This window comes from Ruditapes philippinarum, unplaced genomic scaffold, assembly GCF_026571515.1.
Source record: "Ruditapes philippinarum isolate M1 unplaced genomic scaffold, ASM2657151v2 ctg5149_1_1_1_1, whole genome shotgun sequence".
NCBI classification, from domain to species: domain Eukaryota; kingdom Metazoa; phylum Mollusca; class Bivalvia; order Venerida; family Veneridae; genus Ruditapes; species Ruditapes philippinarum.
Window position 1 is genome coordinate 30,922 of NW_026857739.1, and position 7,561 is coordinate 38,482.

The following is a 7,561-nucleotide window of genomic DNA, read 5'->3' on the forward strand; positions in this document are numbered from 1 at the left end:
AAAAGTAAGTCCCCACGTTACACATGAAACAAAGCGGTTAAAAAAAAACGGTATGGCCCCAATTTTTAAAAAAATTTGGGCATTTTCATCACGTGAAGGGGATTAAATCCCTTTTTTAATGGGGGAAAATTAAATTTCATAAAAATTTTAAACGGGGCCCTTTTGATTCTAAACTGAACAATACTATCCAGTGAACTAGCCGAAAAATATTATCTTAATCAAAAAAAATGTTCAGTATTTAAATGTAAAATATTATTTACTTAGTATTGAGATTGAAATCGCACGCTATCGTTGTGTGATAAAAATAATCTTGATGAAAAACACTACAAAATATTTTCTTGTATGTAATAGATTACAAACAAATACGGATTGAGCAGGAAGCTTTAAAGGTTTTTTTTTGAAAACTTTTCATTAGCTTAGTCAATTTGCATAGGGTTTAGTGTCATTGTATAAAAATAACTGCGTGAGTTATTGAGTGAATGAATGAAAGAATGCGTGTTTATGTGAGTGATTGCACGATTTGGTGAGTGAGTGAGTTGGTGAGTGAGTTGGTGAGTTGGTGAGTGAGTGAGTGAGTGCGTGAGTGAGTGAGTGAGTGAGTTGGTGAGTTGGTGAGAGAGTGAGTGAATAAATATACTAGTAATTCGGAGTAAATGACATTATTCATTCGCGCGGACACAGCAAGTCCCACCAACCCAACCCCCACTTTCCTCTCCGCATAAGCCAAACATAAGCTAGTATTTTTCCATTAAGTTTTTAGTGATAAAGTGTCTTTAAATATTCATTAATTATATTGTTATCAAAACATTGATTACCGTCAAAACGGTCATCGTGTCGTTTTAAAGCAGCATGCCACAAGATTTATGCTAATTTTGATTTACATTTTGAAAATGTATTAGAAAATAATAAAGTATCTTTTACATTGCTACTGGCGTGTTCAATCTAAGTTAATTACCAAATAAAGGTGAAAATGTGCAAAATAGCCCTTATTACGTTAGTCACACAGAACAATAGTCAAACAGTAGAAAGTTGGTGATATATATACTGCAAAATCAGCCATTTGTTACATATAACATTTAAATCATTACTCAAATTGTAAAATTTTTACTTTTTTAACCTTAGTTTTACTTTTATTAATTATGACGTTTATCAATTTTTAAAACTGCACGCCTCCAGATGCCGATAAAATCAACCTGAAAATAGTAACTAAGTATTGTAGGAAAGGTAAATAAGATTCGGGAAAATTTTAGTAAATAAACATGTAATGTGCGAAAATGAACCCCCAAAATTTTTTTTAAATATTTTTTAAAAATTTTCTTTGATTTCTACTGCGTTAAATAAAACCCGTTAAAAGGGGGTTTTTTCCTTTTCATATTTTTGACCCTTTTTTATTTGTAATTTAATTAGGGTTGCCAAAAGGGGACAATTTCATTTTTTTTGGGGAACTTTAAAAAATATTAAAAACTGTTAAAATAAAATTTTCAAAATTTTTTGAAAATTAAACATTTAACTGGAGGGCGTCCCGTTTAAAAGAAAATGAAAACCCCTGCCATGAAAAAGAAATTTCTTTTAAGGGGGAATAACGCCTATTTTGTCCTTGGTTTGTTAAATATATTTTTAAAAACATAGAAAGAGGGTAAAAGTGCTGAAATTTCCCAAAATTTTGATTAGATTTATTTAAAAATTTGCCCGCTGGCCACCCGCCCGGGACAGACCCCCCCTTCCGCCTTTTAAAGGGTTTTTGTCCATTGGGAAAAGGATAAGAAAAAAAAAAAGGAAGGTTTACCTAAAATAAGGAATTATTCCTTCATAAAAGGGATAAAACACGGCCACAATTAAAAATTTAAAATTTGGGGTTTAAGCTTTAAAAGAAATATTTAATACTCAGCTCCTATTTTAAATTTCCCTTTTTCCCCTGCATAAAATTAAGTTTGTAAACGCCGACTAACACTTTTCAAACCCAAGACAAAGGGAAAATAAAACAAAGGCGACAGGGGAAAGCCCTCGCCCTGTGGGAGTTTTCGATAAAAGCTTTCCTGTTTAATAAGGGGTCGGTTTTTTTTAAAAGTAAAAGGGAAAATTAAAATTTTCCCCAAAAAAAAAAACGAGTTACTGAGCATTTTGGGAAACACTATATCATCCCTATCACAAGAAAATTTTTGTGATCGCAAAAAAATACTGTTCTTACGATTGTAAAATTTAAAAGACCCGTTCAAACGTTAAAAAAAAAATATCTTGCCCCCAGTAATGTTGGGGTAAATATTAAACACAATAACCCCTTCCTGTTTGGGGTTTTTTTGCCACAATTGAGCTCACGAAATTTTACAAAATCCCCACATTTCCTTTCTGCATTTTTGGGGGGGGAAAAAAGCCAATTTTTCCAAGGCTTTTTGGCAAACCACAACTGGCCGCATTCAAATCTAAAAAAGCATACAAAAAAAGCCCTTTTTATTTACAACCTGAAATGAATGCATTTCGTGAAAAACAAAAGATGGTTTTTTTAAAAAACAAACATTAAACTTAAAAAAACAATCAAATGTTTCTAGATTCCCCAGCAGATACTTTACCCCATGGGTTTAAGGATTTTGTCCTTTTATTGTTTCTATTTTTATTTCGTCTGGCCCTTTTCCCATCCCTTTTAAAAAGAACGGCCTTTATTTTAGAGCAAAACTTTGGTTTATTTAATTTAATTTGGGCAGATCTAAAGAGGCAAGAAACACTTAAAACAAATTTTAAAATGATTAAAATGGACACAATTTTGTTAAAAGGAAAATTGAAATTGGCAACCTAGAACCTTTAAAAATGCCCCAAAAATCTCTTTTTTCCAAATTTTTAAAAATTCATAAATTTGGGAAATTTGACCCTTTGGGCATTTATAAGAGGGTAGATACATTATTTGTGAAAATTTTCACCCGGGGCCGTTAAATGTTTTAAAGATGAAATAATTTTTTGCCCTGCTTTAAAGATACAACTATTTATAGATAGAAAAACCAAAGATATCAATATAAATAATACTACTTCCCATCCTCTTTTCACTTTAAAATCCATGGTTTCACAATATTGAATTAAATTGAGTAATCCAATATTCATGCTCCTTCGTTTGAGAAACTTGGGAAGATAACGAGGACCGCATCTTCATATAGTTTTTTCATTTGATTGCTATTTCCAGAAATGAATACGGTATTGATATCAAAAAACAAACTTTAGAATATATCTTGTCCGATAAAGGAAATATAAATTTGGAATAGAGGTAAAAAATTGGACAACTTGTGTCGTGTAAGCAGGTATCACTTGTCTGTATATAGTAGTTTGAAAATTGAAATTACAAGGTGATATTTGCTCTTTGTGGTCCTGAAATTAGTAACAGGTGACCTTGCCAATTTAAAGTACTGATTTCCGCGCAATATGGTCGCGATCTTGGTCAACGGCCAGTCAACAGTTAAAACCAATGCGAGACCAGCAAAGAACTTATTTGGAAGAACGGAAACCCAATGCGCAGACAAGACCATGATGTGAATTTATATCAACTGGTTTAGGCTGTCAAATCAAAGCACTGAAGTACAGATCGACCGACTGTCTAAATAAATCTTTTAATTTTTGTTTACTAATGAAAAAAGTATGTTACTGTTATATAACATACTTATGCTGCTTAAATATGTTAATGAATGAATTTATTAGAATAATATGAATTTGATCCCCGTATAAAGGAGTCGATTTTATAGAAATGTTTGCATTTTATGTCAGATTTCATAAATAAATATATTTATTTACGTTACATTAAGGATATTCTTAAAAGTTCAAGACATTAAATTAATGTTTTAAAGGGACTCGAGTGAGGTTTAAAAGCCTAAAAACAAAACATTAAAATTTTGAATTTCTTACATAAATGAGCTGGGGTACTGTAAACAGAAATATATGCAACGCTAGTTAAGAAATATTCAGCAGGAATTACACAATATTCCGTTATGATCTATGATAAAACGTCTTAGATTAGATCTATGAAGATACGTTGTCATGCTGTGATATATGCAGCAGGTGGTCACAATAGGTATTGACAGCATGGCGGAAAACGCAACTTTGAAATTATAATTGATCGAGTAAAAATGACTACAGTTTATATTGTTTTAAGTTTTTCTTTACGATTAATTATGCAATCTGATTAAGAATGGTTGATACCTATGCATACTACATATGTAAGATATTGAATAAAATATTAGTAATTATATAGGATAGCGAGTTAGAAGCTTTGCCTAGGATAGAAATATGCGTATACATGTGATAGTAAATATAACAGTATCTGTTACAATGACACATTTTTGGAGGTACATGTAGTTTGTCTTTGTTTATAATTGTTTGTTACCATAAGTACGATTTGACTGTAGACACGTATATCCAATGATGGGTTATTTTTAGGGTTAATATTAAGTAGTGAATCTTGCAAACTTCATGATTTTCCAAAGGGAAACAAATCTTCTGGCCTTATCTGATATTTTCCAAAGGTTGACTACTTTATTGATATTTTAACTGGATTTTATTTAAAAAAAAAGTATATATACATTAGATGCCTGGTCGATATCCCTTTCTAAGGAATAAACTGATTGGTAAATTGAGTAATGGATGATTCATTTTAAGCATTTTTTATATATTTTGATTTTCCTACAGAAAATTTTCAAGTAGACAGTTCAAAACTTTGTTCTTTGATGCGAAGATGTTTCAAATATTTAAGGGAAGTCTGTGGCCGAGTGGTTAAGGTCGTTGACTTTAAAACATTTTCCCCTCACCGCTGTAGGTTTTAATCCTTTCAGGGACTTTGATTTATTTCATAAGCTATCAATCTAGATTTTGGGGCGACTGTGGTTCTTTTCAGGTGCCTGCTCCTACATGAAATAATGCACACAGGGTCAACATAAGGTCTTCCTCCACCAATAAATCTGGAAAGTCGCCATATGATATCTGTATTTGTGCGACGTAAAAACAACCGACCAATAAAAATGTTTTCTTGTCAAGTTCTTATGTTCACTACTGACGTTCCTTGTTTTATTTTAGATGTAGGGATTTGCATTATTTATTTTTCAATAGATTGTGAAACTTGTAATAATGAATAAGTGTCTCTGTTTGTTTATCTTCTTCTCTTCTTTTTTTTTGTTCTTAATATTCAATGATGTGAAATTAAGGTGTATTTGCTTGATATGCATCACTCATTCCTTATCGTGTAATTTCGAATGCATATGTACGAAATATTTCTAAGCATAAGTGGGGATAATAATTTAAATAACGCATGGTTTCAACTTGATTTCATGTTGTGTTATAGTCAGTCACTTTCGGAGAAATTGGTATTTACCAGTTTATTAATTAAATGGGTCGACCGCCGATATATTCTAATGTGCTGAAATCGTATAAATCAGAAAGCAAACTCAAATTACTTATATATTGTTTACACTTATTTTACTAAGTGTATAAATATAATAAGACGATGATTAAGAATACTGAATTTTATTGATTAAAATATCCCAGAAATAACTTGACTCTCTTTATTTCGAACAGTAATTATATAAAATTGCCTTAAGACCACCATACATGTATATCGATTTAATATGTTAAAGTTTCTCGACTATTCCTCAGAAGGGAAAATAAATTTTAAAAACAAAATTCAACCGACACAAACTTTTAAACATTATTAGAGATAGGGCGATACCAGCGTGTGTGGATAAAGGTTCTTCACGTTGTCTCAATGATAGTAATACCCCGTTCAATGCAAGAAGCTTGGATATTCCACAAGTGCCTCGGAAGACAAATGAATATATTACAACATGCGTATGCTTATAGACGGAGAGACAGGCAGGCAGGCAGACAGACAGATGGACGACCAAGGCATTTATGAAACGTGGAAAGAAAACAAAAACAAACAAAAAAGATGGGAAGTCTAACCTTAAGATTTATTAATTGCCTGAAAGGATAAAACCGTACATTTATATACTAAAAAACAGTTATGTACATGATTATTTTCGCAAAAAAGTTATACAGGTGTAATTATATGTCCATGAATATCGTGAATTCAAACACGCAAGATTTCTGAATGTATTGTACGTCAGTATTTGACACAATAAGAAGTTATTGCAACGTACTTTTAACTGACATTAAATGTCATTCAGTGTAAATAAATCCGACAAAGATCTACTTTAATATAATCTTGTAAAGATAAAGCAAAAAATATAGTTCTTTGTTTAGAGTCACATAATTTCTGTGGGGTTTTTTCGGGATATATTACAATGTATTACATTACTGTTAACCACGTGTTATTTCTGAACATATTTCACTAGATTCCATGATTGTAGACCATGCATTTGTTTTATATACTTTTACTTATTATTGACCATGTGTCTGGATATATAAAATTATTTATGACCAGTTATATATTTTGAAAATATCTCACTATTGTATACGATGTGTTTTTTTTATACATTACGTTATAATTGACCATGTATATATCTGAGTATGTAACATTATTGTTGACAACGTGTTTTTGCTGGATAATTTACATTATTGTAGACAACGTGTTATTGCTGGATATATTACATTCTCGTAGACCACGTGCTATTGCTGGATATATTGTCGTCTTGCAGACCAAGTGTTATTACTGGATATATTGTCGTCTTGTAGACCAAGTGCTATTGCTGGATATATTGTCGTCTTTTAGACCAAGTGCTATTGCTGGATGTATTGTCGTCTTGTAGACAAAGTGCTATTGCTGGATATATTGTCGTCTTGTAGACCAAGTGCTATTGCTAGATATATTGTCGTCTTGTAGACCAAGTGCTATTGCTGGATATATTGTCGTCTTGTAGACCAAGTGCTATTGCTGGATGTATTGTCGTCTTGTAGACCACGTGCTATTGCTAGATATATTGTCGTCTTGTAGACCACGTGCTATTGTTTGATATATTGTCGTCTTGTAGACCACGTGCTATTGCTGGATATATTGTCGTCTTTTAGACCAAGTGCTATTGCTGGATGTATTGTCGTCTTGTAGACAAAGTGCTATTGCTGGATAAATTGTCGTCTTGTAGACCAAGTGCTATTTCTGGATATATTGTCGTCTTGTAGACCAAGTGCTATTGCTGGATATATTGTCGTCTTGTAGACCAAGTGCTATTGCTGGATATATTGTCGTCTTGTAGACCAAGTACTATTGCTGGATATATTGTCGTCTTTTAGACCAAGTGCTATTGCTGGATGTATTGTCGTCTTGTAGACCACGTGCTATTGCTGGATGTATTGTCGTCTTGTAGACCACATGCTATTGCTAGATATATTGTCGTCTTGTAGACCACGTGCTATTGCTTGATATATTGTCGTCTTTTAGACCACGTGCTATTGCTGGATATATTGTCGTCTTTTAGACCAAGTGCTATTGCTGGATGTATTGTCGTCTTGTTGACACCACGTGCTATTGCTGGATATATTGTCGTCTTGTAGACCAAGTGCTATTGCTGGATATATTGTCGTCTTTTAGAACAAGTGCTATTGCTGGATGTATTGTCGTCTTGTAGACCACGTGCTA